Here is a 12922-nt window from a genome sequence, read left to right as displayed (position 1 = left end):
TTCCTCTCGTGGCGTCTGTGGTGCTGCAACACGACCGCTGGGGGCGATTATGACCCACGGAAGGGATCTGACAAGAAGGATTCACAGATTAGATTGCTCTCTTCCTTTTCCAGTGTCTTTGAATCAATAGTGAACAGAAAGGAAGGGCAATGGTGCTGTTCATCTCGATTTCAATGAGGCTTTTGACAGCGTCCCGCGGGCAAACTCACTGAGAACAATGGCTCCTCATGGCATTCAGAGGGGACGTACAGTGCTATACTGGATTAAAGTATGGGCGTATCAGACAGGACGTCAATAAAGAGGGAAAATGTAGGTGGAGCCCAGCTACTTACCGGGGTGTCTTAAGGTTCGGATCCAGGGGTCGCTCTTGTTCATAATGTGTGTGTGTGTGATGTTGAAAGGAGCAGACAGTAGAATTGAGGACACTTGCCGATATAGCAATGGGACACCTCGTTAAATCAGATGGTGATTTAGAAGACTTCAGAGAGAGCTCAACGGGTCGAGGGTGTGGGGTATGAAATGATTAATGACGTGCATTGTAAACAAATATAATGCCCTGAATCTACATGATATTAAATGGATAACTAGGTATCATGTTACCGTAGAACAAGAATAGATAAAGCAAAGGAGGTGGGGAAGGGGGGGGGGGGACATGAGGGATTGAAAGGGTTTATTAGAAATCGAACACTTTGAAAGAACAGTGATGTGATGTAAGAAATGAAACTAACGGGAGAGGAGGAAGCACCTGGTTTCTTATCTGAGAACATTAGTAACGAAAACAGAATCGTATTTCAACTATATCTATCATCATCTCTCGAACTATTCTTGTTCTCTAAGGTTCTGTAAGTCACTGACAAGTCGTAGTCGAGGACAACACACATGTTAACCAAACCACAGAGACAGGAAAACTCCTTCCTCCATCTCCGCCGTATATGACAAGGGGGAAGGCTGAGACTATGCGAATATAAGTAAATTTTCTACATTCATCTACCTACATAGAATAGGTGCATGTGGAGAGATGCTAGGGCTAGCTCAGTTGCCGTTTTAATAAAAGAATAGACCAGCAGTCCTGACATGGAGGGTGTAAGACAGTACTGGACACCACCTCAACAATCTTAAGCCAGGAGGGTAATACTTCCCAGGGCAGCTGCAGTTTGCTAACGAGGATGGTATAAGATGGTTCTGAGCGGCAAGTGTGTACGACCCACTGACACGGAGGGTGTAAGATGGTTCCTGGTATAGCTTCAACACTCCAATGTTAGGACATTCGTACTTCCCTGGGCAACTGATAATGTAAATCCCATTATGAATATACAGAGGAGGATGACATTAGCATTAGGCATTAATAACATTGCGCAAGAAAACATCGAAAACTGAATTTCCATTTTCACTCGAGGCACAGAGGAAGGGTGACATAATAGAGTTTTACAACTGAAAAATGGGATAAACATGGAAAGTCGATATAGAATGATAGAGATAACTCGTAGTTATGACACAGTTTAGAGAAACATGAAATCAGAAAAGACGTTGGTGAACAGTGACGTGAAACACAATTGTTGGTGAGAGAAACAAGGTGTCAGGTAGGATCATAAACGCAATCACTTTGGGAAGTTGCTAACACAGGATAAATGAATAACAAAATAATGACAGTTGTCTATGTGGTAGCTGCTTCCTGTGGTGACAAGAGGCCTTTTACAGTTTCATTTATCCATATGTTCTTCGCTATTCCCTTTCGTTCAAGATGATGATTCAAATAACCTTGCTTCTCCACTTTTTTCCGCCCTGAACCCGACATGTAACTCCCACACCCCCGATGTAAATAAAGCCGCCCATTTCCAGCCAAAATTTCAATCCTCCACAAACTTATGGGCGAGGGTGACGGGGCGGCACGGAGCGTGCGCGCTCACCCCAGCCAATCACCCACCTCGTTGTCTCAGAGGGGCGGAGCTTCCCTTAACTCGGTGACGAGTATGCCTATTTTCATGCATGAAATTCGGATAATTCATTCCGGTTTACGAAATATCTCAACCCTGTTAAGTAAAAGGTATCCAGAGGAACAACATGGAATATGCCAGTTGTGTCAGCACCGTTCACAGGGCACAGAGAGAGTAAGTAAATCATCATTTTGACCTGCATCAGTTGCCATGGGAGCGGTGGCAACCTGAGCCATAACAAGGTATGCGTCTGTGGGTGGCTGCACACGCCGCTAGTAATTGCAATATGATACCAAGTGTGGACGTGTGTGATTACCTGTGCTGGCTGTAGTAACGTGTGGCTCACCACCACCACAACCGCCGTTGATCAGTGGCAAATGTAATCTAAGTCAAAGTGTTTGGTTATGATACGACGTAAGAGAATGATTTCGTAGGTGGAGAAGGGTTGGTCAGAGGTGTACAACTGACGAGTTGTTTTAAATGGACGGATTTCGAAGGCAGTGAGGTGATCAGAACGCACTCATCGTTATGCAACAGAGAAGTGTCCTCATATGGAAAGGTTAGTTCTCCATTGTCATCTCTTACGTCCACGTAGCTCATTAAGGAACGTAGAATGTAATGCTCGCTTCTGAGATTTTGTCCAAAATAATCTATTATTGTTTTCTGATGTTGTGGTAGTTGTTGAGATTACCATTTTCAGTCACCACAATAAAGGATGATTGCGTAATACACGAAAGATAAGCGGATTAATTTGGTAAGAATATTCATACGGGCATTCATATATACTATGAGTACTTATTTTGATTAATACATGTAAACGAGTTCTTTTATCGAGTTCATCACGACCGATCATATGTAATTAAGTTAATGATCATAACAGGATAACAGTAAAAGATATGTTGAGATTTAACTTGACCTGTACAGACTGTAGTCAACAACCCTTAGTTTGTTACATTTTAGTCTTCCCTTCATATACACAGAGTACCGTACATAGAGGCTCCTAAACATGGATGTACTACATTGAGGCTCCTCTATGTATATGTGACACTGACACGCACCAGCACACGGGAACCTGTGTTTACTAAGATCCATACACACGCACACTTACCTGGAAGCACGCAAACATGTGTGAAAGCACACAGCATATGCACTGATATATTGAGAGGAAAATAGTTCACACACACACACACACACACACACACACACACACACACATATATATATATATATATATATATATATATATATATATATATATATATATATATATATACAGAACCTTCACTTCAGCGTGAAGAGATATATGCACAATCACCACTAGAAAGAGGAAAAAGCGGTGAGTACTCCTATTTTATTTTTCTCTTCCAATGGGGATTGTCCATATATATATATATATATATATATATATATATATATATATATATATATATATATATATATATCCCTAGGGACAGGGGAGAAAGAATACTGCCCACGTATTCCCTGCATGTCGTAAAAGGCGACTAAAAGGGGAGGGAGCGGGGGCTGGAAATCCTCCCCTCAGTTTTTACTTTTCCAAAAGAAGGAACAGAGAAGGGGGCTTCAGTAAACTCAGACTTGGTCTGGATATCTGTGTTGTAGACAAAAATCATGTTAAGTTTAATGCCTCCATGACCCAATTTCTTCCCTTTATCGAAAACTCCTCTTGATTCTCGCCTCACCTTTAATGGTTCCATGATTCCACCTCTTGATTCAATTAATATATTTTCTTGGAAGCCCCACATTACAGGAATAGATGTCTGTTTCAAAGAAACTGGATGTCCTATTTAGATGTCGAAACTTTTTCTTTTCTGAACAGTCGCTCCGTATATACAAGGGATTGATTCGTCCTTGTGTGGCGTATTGCTCTCACATTTGGGGTGGTTCTATCTCTGCATCCTTACTTGACAGAGTCGAGTCGAAAGCGGTCCCACTTTCTTATAAACTGTCCCATGCTAACTTCCAAACTTGACCCCCCTTGCCCTATGCTGCAATGTTGTGACTCGTCAAAGAACCCGGAGTTGTTTATTGTTTGGATTAATTCTGAAAGTCTGTTAGGGGCGGGGACGAGGGGGGAAGGAGCCTGCATTGCTGGCCATCGAAGGGAACTGGTGACGTGTGGCCACTCATCACCGCTTCAAGGTTATGTATGTACTAGGGTTCGTGATAGGAAAGAGCCTTTGCTAAAGAGCTTGGCTAGCACTATTTGTAACGTAACTCCCATCATCTCTACATGCTTGATGAATGATGTGTACGTTCTGCCGCCTCGCACGTTACATAATTATCAATCATGAGTTCATTATCTAGCTTTCTTGTACGTGTGCAGGAAGCGAATTTTAGCGAGTGAGAGTCTAAGCTGAACAGTTCGCCTCTGCTGGTGTATAAATGCCACAGGGGGAACTAAAGGAAGTTTTTGATTTTGTGATTATAGCTGCTGGTTGATCGTATTTCTTGAATTTAGTTTTGCGACGTGCTTCAAAAATGGTAGTGTGATTTTGTTGACTATAATTAGGAGCTTTGAGGACGCCATGTTGAAGAAGCCTAGTTGTCGTACTGCGCGACAATGAACTAACAATTCATGTTCATCCTGAAGATATTAAAAAGCGTATATTTGTTTCTTGACAAGAAAATCCGTAAATGTATTTAAAGTTCGAGCCATTATTTTTATTAGATTTGCCCATGAAAACCCAACTCCCAGTAACGCCACATCACTGTAACACAGTAACCTCATCACCGCTGTCTTAACCCCCAGTAACCTCACTGTCACTATTTGTAACACCCAGTTACCCTTCTGCCATAATCAGTAATTCTCATACCTCACCGCATAGATTTCATCTCGACCATCTATCTCAACTGCTATCGCAACGCTTCCTCTCGCGTCTCGTTTATCTCACGTGAACTCATTACCCTCACTCACTAGGCACGAGTATCTTTTTATCAGCACCCCAGTACCATCACCGTCCTCACTGCCAAAATCCCCTTCACTGACACAGCCATTACCACCGTCCACACGGTACCACCACTCCCTACCACCACCACCACGAACATACGAACCTTTGATCAGTCCGGTGGAAACATCAGCCGGGAGCGGCTGGGACCCGCGGTCGTCCCTAGGCTGCTGAATGGCATGTGTCGCACTATCTCCACAAGCCACTGGTGGAAGCAAGGGGAGGGAGGTTGTCTAATGTGACTTGTGATGTGGTGATGGGTTTCATCAAGAGGTTGTTGCCCATGGACAATGGCAAGTGAGGGGCGCGCGCGCGCCGCTTGTGTGCAGTAGCCTAGCTTGGACTTGCTTGGGAGTGGCCACTCCCGCGGATATGTGCCCTGACTAACCTAAAAGCGGGATGGAGCTGCCGCGGTTTTGCCATGAATTTATCACAACCATCTTAAAAATACCCTCCTTACACCACATATCTGGCAACGGAGAAGCTCAAGCCGACCTATTAACAGTAGCCTCTTCTAGTTACGTATGTGGTCTTGGTGAACCACTAACTTTAGGGATCTACAACCACAACAACTTCCTTCTGTCGTCACAAACAACCACGTACAGTCATCTCCTATACAAATTATATGTACTCAGAACTCAAAGAACGTTCTGGCTCGTCTGCCAAGCACACTCCAAATATACAAACATCACAAACAAGGACATAATGCATATGTACTCTGCTCAAAAAACGTTCCGACTCGTCTGCCAAGCACACTCCAAATATACAAACAAGGACGTAATACATCTGACACTATATAAGCACGGTGCTCCCCTTATTTGCTGATAAACAAAACCAGCTAGTTTCCAGAGCTCGTGTGAGGGGGATAGACCACCTACAACACGTACACACATACGAGCATTTGCGTTGATCACACCATTGACTGCACTTTTGCGGGTACGAATGGATGAGTTACCAGAGTTATGTATGCCCACGGTACTCTGACCCTCCAGCCCGCGGGGTGGGTTTTGTAGTGTGGCGCGAGAGCGAGAGTAGTTGGTGGCGTCCACACAGAAGGAATGATTTGCACGGAGAGGAAGTAATGTATCGGCCGCATATGAATAACTGGAGACTTGCACACGGTGAGCGGCTTGCTGTCGATGACACATTTTGAGCATTATTAGACTTTACAAGGTTATTGCTACTCCTATCCTGAAATACTGCGCATGGCAGAGTTACGAGAGGAAAATATGGTCAGGACGAGAAAGAGAAGGAATCCTAAAGAAGGGGGGGGGGTGATTTGAAAAATGAAATTATTAGCATAAGATTGAGTAGGGTTAGAATTAGAAGAATGAGAGCATCATTTCTCGAAAGAATAAAGCGAGAAATGGATAGGACTTAACCCTGAGGAACACCACTATTGATGGGAGGGGAAAGTCGCTAGTCTAGCGACGACCACTGCGAGGTGACGGCCCGAAAGGAATTCAGAAAGCAAAGACATACGCCACACCCTGTTAGCTGTTTAGAAGATGTCAGGAGATTACGGCAAAAGTTTCACCAAAATGGTTGAGAGTGGAGGAGCAGAGGCGAGTCATATAGGGAAAAGTTGACGCTTCAAAAGAGGAAACAAAAGTAAGATTGTGTTCAGAAGACCCAAAGTAGGCAGAATTGGTGTATGTATAGTGAGAGGGATTAGAGGCAAAAGAAGAGTCAAGTATGTTGGAGGAGTAGCGATGGTCGGGAACTCAGGTTTGGTGTTTGAGTAAATGTTTCAGATTGTTGAGGAAAGAAAGAAAAGGCCTGGGTATCACCAGGATCGTCCCGGTTAGAGCGTAAGCAATCCTTGTATGTATGAAATCCCTGGCGTAGAGGATCTCAGCGCGTGGATAAAAGAGCAGAGCCTTGTGGCAAGGAGTCAGATAGTCGAGGAGTTGTACATAGTTGGAGGAATGGGGGTCGGGTTGTGGGGTGAGGAGATTGGGGGGGGGGGATATGAAACACAGAAGTAAGGTAATAGAGGGGGTAGAACTTCTCAGGCAAATGACGTCAAAGTTGGGAGACTTAGAACACACGAGACAAGCAGTAATTGTTTTTGTACTACAGTAGGCACAAATTCCACCCTTGGAAACGATGATAGAAATTAGAATTAAAGAGAGAGAGAGAGAGAGAGAGAGAGAGAGAGAGAGAGAGAGAGAGAGAGAGAGAGAGAGAGAGAGAGAGAGAGCAGCCTATGGGCAGTTTGACTTCAGAGAAACTAAAGATAAGTGAAGGAAATAGTCAGATGGTGTTCGACAGAGGGAAGGTTAGACCCCGAATGTTGCAGAGGTGGATAAAAAACAGCCAGGTCTAGGAGCTGGAGCTATGGAAGTTGGGTGTACTACAGTCGCATGATGACGGTCAAGTGAACCCTAGGATCCGTCCAAGCCCTTTCCACAGTGGCGTCGCCCCGATTAGGCGCCTGAGCTGTTTTATTTGTACTACCATGAATTTCAAGTTAGTACAAAAAAAGTGTGAGTTATGCGTTGTCAAGTATTTTGAGTAAGAAAAAGAGATTGTGGTTGGATGCCAGCAACTCTCATGTAATGGGAGCAAGGGGAGGAAAAAAAAAAAAGCGATCTGGGCCTGGGTGTGGTTTAGTAAGAAGAGCAGCAACACTGTGTGGCTCACTGCTCCGCACCCACTCCCTCTTCCGAAACCCAGGCGGTAGTACCTCGATGTTCGGTGGTTCCTCGTCATCCACAACTATGTGGGTACCACCTACCTACCTCAGGACGAGCGCTTTTTACGAACACTTTGGGCGATCGGTACGAGCGAACTGCCTATGATAATTAGCAAATCGCCCTTCTCAGCTACACGGAATCACGTTCAAGACAATGGCCAATCAGTGTTAGCAGCGAGTTTGCCTGTGTTGGCCAGTAACTCCTCAAACACCGAAGTATTGATACACGAATCCCTCCTCTCCTACAGGCACAAACCCACGATAAATAACGATAAGGTATGGACCGAATTATTGTGTCTTTAGGAAACGAATTCGATTTGGGATGAAAATCCCTAAATGGTTTTAAATATGTTTCAACGTTAGGATTTTGAATATGAACAGTAGAATTTTAAACGACGTGGAAATGTTACCTCTGTTGAGTTTGTATGTCACGTTTTGATATATTTTCTGTAAGGCAGGATTTTTAATCATATATATATTTTTTCATTCTTCATCTAATATTCATTTCACGTTAGGCTTTTACGATATTCTTCAAGTAAAATTTTTAGACTATAATAAATGCATGAAATAGTTTTCTTAATAGGCTACGATGATGGAATATGTTATTTATCGAAACGTAAACCAGTAAAACCAAAGCTTTTCATTCTAGCTGTGGTGATTCTTTTCGTAAGGAGGAGAAGTGGGAGACCAAATTGGTGGTGGAAGGATGGAGTGAAAAAGATTTTGAGCGATCGGGGCCTGAACATGCAAGGGGGTGGAAGGCGTGCTAGGAATAGTGAATTGGAACGATGTGGTATACCGGGGTCGACGTGCTGTCAATGGATTGAACCAGGGCATGTGAAGCGTCTGGTGTAAACCATGGAAAGTTTTGTGGGGCCTGGATGTGGAAAGGGAGCTGTGGTTTTGGTGCATTATACATGACAGCTAGAGGCTGTGTGTGAACGAATGTGGCCTTTGTTGTCCTTTCCTAGCGCTACCTCCCGCGCATGTGGGGGGAGGGGGTTGTCATTTCATGTGTGGCGGAGTGGCGACGGGAATGAGTAAAGGCAGCAAGTATGAAGTATGTATATGTATATATATGTATATGAGTGTGTATGTATATATATGTATACGTTGAAATGTATAGGTATGTATATGTGCGTGTGTGGACGTGTATGTATATACATGTGTATGTGGGTGGGTTTGGCCATTCTTTCGTCTGTTTCCTTGCGCTACCTCGCTAACGCGGGAGACAGCGACAAAGTATATTAAATAAGATATATATATATATATATATATATATATATATATATATATATATATATATATATATATTCGATTAAACCACCACATTACGGTGAATAGACAAGTGAAGAAATCGCGTGCAGACGACTCACTAACTAGGCTACCTTAAGCAGCTCCATTTACGTATTAAAGAATGTGCGTTTATATATAATGCATCGTGTGAATGTATTATACAGTAGGCCTTGGATGGAGAAGTATTAGTGACGGTCTTAAGCTGTCACACTGACTCATACTTAGGAACATTTGTTAATGCTACTACTTCATAACATTGCATCCCAAATATACACCCCCCTCTCCTAGTAGCCTCTATACCAGCTGTTTCCTACTAACGGACATGTATATCTTCTGTTCCTAGAGACACACATTTAATACCCTTTTATTACTTCTCTGTACGCGTTAGTACATATACGGTACTCGATTCCCTTGTACTAGCTAGCTTATGTGGTTGCTGTCCTTCACTATCATTGACACCGACTTACCTGGTATTAAATGACGGTCCATGTACTCACTACTACTTACTACCCGTTGTAGCAGCACTAACGCTTGCTTACGATACTGTTCGTACAGTAAAATATTAACATGCTACTAGCCTAGCTCACACGTAGCTACAACCATCTTATGCTTTTGTTTTTCCATAGTTCTTGTGAGCTACCCTTTGTTTATTGGTGTATTAATACAGTTGCATATACGCAAATTTTTCTTAAGTAATGGAATATACATTTATGATCTCTCCCGTAGTAGATTACATATTGGTAAACCTCAGGTCAGTTATTCTTATTTTTATCGATCAATAGAGTATGGAACAAGGTGATGGATGTACGAAGTAATGGCATCATGTCACACATGGCCCAACACACACACTGCTACAGGTGATGTTCCTGTCTCGCCACCACGGATCGATGTGTCGATACTTTCTGACCCCCCTCCTAGACCTGTTGGCCCGAAACAGACATCCACAATTCCTACGTTAGATTTCTCTTTCTTAAGAGTGCGTGTTTTAAAAGATTCATTTTCCCACGGTTGATAAGGCGAGGTTAGTCAGGGGTAGAATTTGTAAGGTATATGCATTTTTAGAAATGCTTCATTAAATTCGTAGCGCATACAACCGTTGATATGGAAGATTTCGAAGATGGTGAATTATTTGGTGGCGGGATAACCCATAGATTTTGCCTCTAGGAGCCACATCTGGTCACCTTCAAGAACGTAAGCTCTTTTCATAGATATAAGTCGATCATAAGCTTGTGAAATGTGGTGATGTGTTCGTATAGTTGAGCATATTTTAAGTCGTTGTCAGTATCATCATCTGGTGGGCAAGACGTCTCATAACTGGGACATAATCGTATGTTAAAGAATGTTCGCCCCACCAGTGGAATAATGATGGTACCACTGGTTGCTTTCCTTCCCACGTTTGGCAACAATAAAAGGGATTCTGTGGTGTGTGTGTGTGTGTGTGTGTGTGTGTGGTGGTGGGCCGAGCGGATCGATAGCCGTGACCCCCATGTCTATAATGGGTCTGGCCGTGGGTCAACCACACTCGCTAATTACGCCCTTATCATCTTATGACTGATCTGATAACCTCGTTACTCAAGGCTGGAGCTAATTGACCGTGTTTTTTTTGTCTACTCAGCGACACGTTTCACGACTCACTATCCCAAGAATATTGTAACTTTATGAATTCCTTTATGATGGTTGAGACAGTAGATCTGTTGATATTCAGTTTGAGCGTGCTTATACTTCTAGCCCTCACCATTATTGTTCTCATGTTCATCTTCTCTTTCGAAAGTGGTTTATATCAGACTTGGAGTACATGTTTACCTAATGTCGTTTTCATTCACAACTTGATATGTTTATACAAAAAAAGATGGTATTTTTGTGTCGTTTGTTTGGTATGACACAGTGATGGTGCACTCGACTTTTTAAGGGTCACTGTAAACATATCAAACTATATCCTTAAAACGGTTGCTTCCCAGTATCTAGAAAATTGAATGTTATAAGAATGTATATAGATAGCTTGGATTTGTATAGTTACACCCTATATAAAGAGGTTTAACCCAAAACTTTAGTAAGATTCCATCTACCATTTGGTCATGTAGATCGTCTTTATATTTTATCACGGTAACTGTTACAGTGCAGGCGACATTGGAGTGTTCCACGCCACACACTTTGAGCTCATTAGTCGAGTGAAGTATGAGATACATACATCACATTGGTCTCGTGTCATCCATCCAGGCGACACCAACCAAGCGTCTAAGCCTAGTCTGTTTCTCTCCGTCGGTTGGATTTGGCCGCTTATATACTTTCCATGGTCAGTCGGATTTGAGCACTTATATATATATATATATATATATATATATATATATATATATATATATATATATATATATATATATATATATATATATATATACTTTACCCTGCGTCACTTTAATTGGAGATGTAGTGTCTTATCGCATAGAAGTAAAGTTGCTGAAGTCATCATGGTTCACAAAACATCTTACTGTAAAGTTTGAAGAGAAAAGAATAATCGTAGATAAATTTGGTTGCGTTACGTTAAGTTCGGTGGAGCTGTATTTTGTAATGTTGGCTAACTTTAGTTGAGAGTCAGGGACCCAGATTGATATATCCTGGTATAGTTTGTGATCTCAATTATTTACTTCAACTTCTCTAGGATGAATAGATAAAATCTAGAAAGAAAACGGTAAGAAGAGAATGCATATTTACCTAGATCGTCTCTCATACCGCATCTTCCACTCATCACTTATTTTGCATTTATCTATATCAGTTTCCTCTTTATGTTCTCACTATTTACCGTCCGTCCCTCACGCCAGCCTTATATCGTAACGGACTAAATGACCGTCTTTCATAATTATGTGCACGTGTTTGGATTTTGCGCCTTATATTCTCCTTTCCCAAAGTCTTTATGCGGTCTGGTGTACAATAGGCTTATGTCATCTAGGAATGATGTGTTTTATGGTTGAAAGTTACACACACACACACACACACACACACACACACACACACACACACACACACAAATACGAGAGCTAAGTTATGAGAAAAAGGTTAGACGCCATAGATTTGTCCACCATGGTAGAGGGAAGAGTAATTACCCATAGCGTCTTAGCTACGTCTCTTCCTTGTATATCAACTGACTGTTCTACGTCTTCTATCTCATTCTTGTATCTCCCCTCAGGATGTGATCATTACACGAAAGTGCACCTGGGAACTTATCGTGTTTCATTTTCCTCTTGGTTATATATGGTAGAGGATGTGTGGATCACGTGTTTGCTTTGAAGAATGTATGTGAGAAATACTTAGAAAAGCAAATGGATTTGTATGTAGCATTTATGGATCTGGAGAAGGCATATGATAGAGTTGATAGAGATGTTCTGTGGAAGGTATTAAGAATATATGGTGTGGGAGGAAAGTTGTTAGAAGCAGTGAAAAGTTTTTATCGAGGATGTAAGGCATGTGTACGTGTAGGAAGAGAGGAAAGTGATTGGTTCTCAGTGAATGTAGGTTTGCGGCAGGGGTGTGTGATGTCTCCATGGTTGTTTAATTTGTTTATGGATGGGGTTGTTAGGGAGGTAAATACAAGAGTTTTGGAAAGAGGGGCAAGTATGAAGTCTGTTGGGGATGAGAGAGCTTGGGAAGTGAGTCAGTTGTTGTTCGCTGATGATACAGCGCTGGTGGCTGATTCATGTGAGAAACTGCAGAAGCTGGTGACTGAGTTTGGTAAAGTGTGTGGAAGAAGAAAGTTAAGAGTAAATGTGAATAAGAGCAAGGTTATTAGGTACAGTAGGGTTGAGGGTCAAGTCAATTGGGAGGTGAGTTTGAATGGAGAAAAACTGGAGGAAGTGAAGTGTTTTAGATATCTGGGAGTGGATCTGGCAGCGGATGGAACCATGGAAGCGGAAGTGGATCATAGGGTGGGGGAGGGGGCGAAAATTCTGGGGGCCTTGAAGAATGTGTGGAAGTCGAGAACATTATCTCGGAAAGCAAAAATGGGTATGTTTGAAGGAATAGTGGTTCCAACAATG

General features: G+C 42.3%; 1 protein-coding gene across 1 annotated transcript in view; it reads left to right on the top strand.

Annotated features, from left to right (window-relative positions):
• The first annotated feature begins 2214 nt into the window (after positions 1-2214).
• gogo (golden goal) overlaps positions 2215-12922 on the top strand; it is a 211730-nt gene continuing 201022 nt past the window's right edge. The window contains 1 exon segment of the mRNA XM_071665505.1: positions 2215-2493. The gene's annotated coding sequence lies outside the window, so the exon portion shown is untranslated.

This window comes from Panulirus ornatus, chromosome 10, assembly GCF_036320965.1.
Source record: "Panulirus ornatus isolate Po-2019 chromosome 10, ASM3632096v1, whole genome shotgun sequence".
Lineage (NCBI taxonomy): Eukaryota > Metazoa > Arthropoda > Malacostraca > Decapoda > Palinuridae > Panulirus > Panulirus ornatus.
The sequence above is the reverse complement of the archived record's forward strand: the minus strand, read 5'-3'. Positions and strand labels throughout refer to the sequence as shown.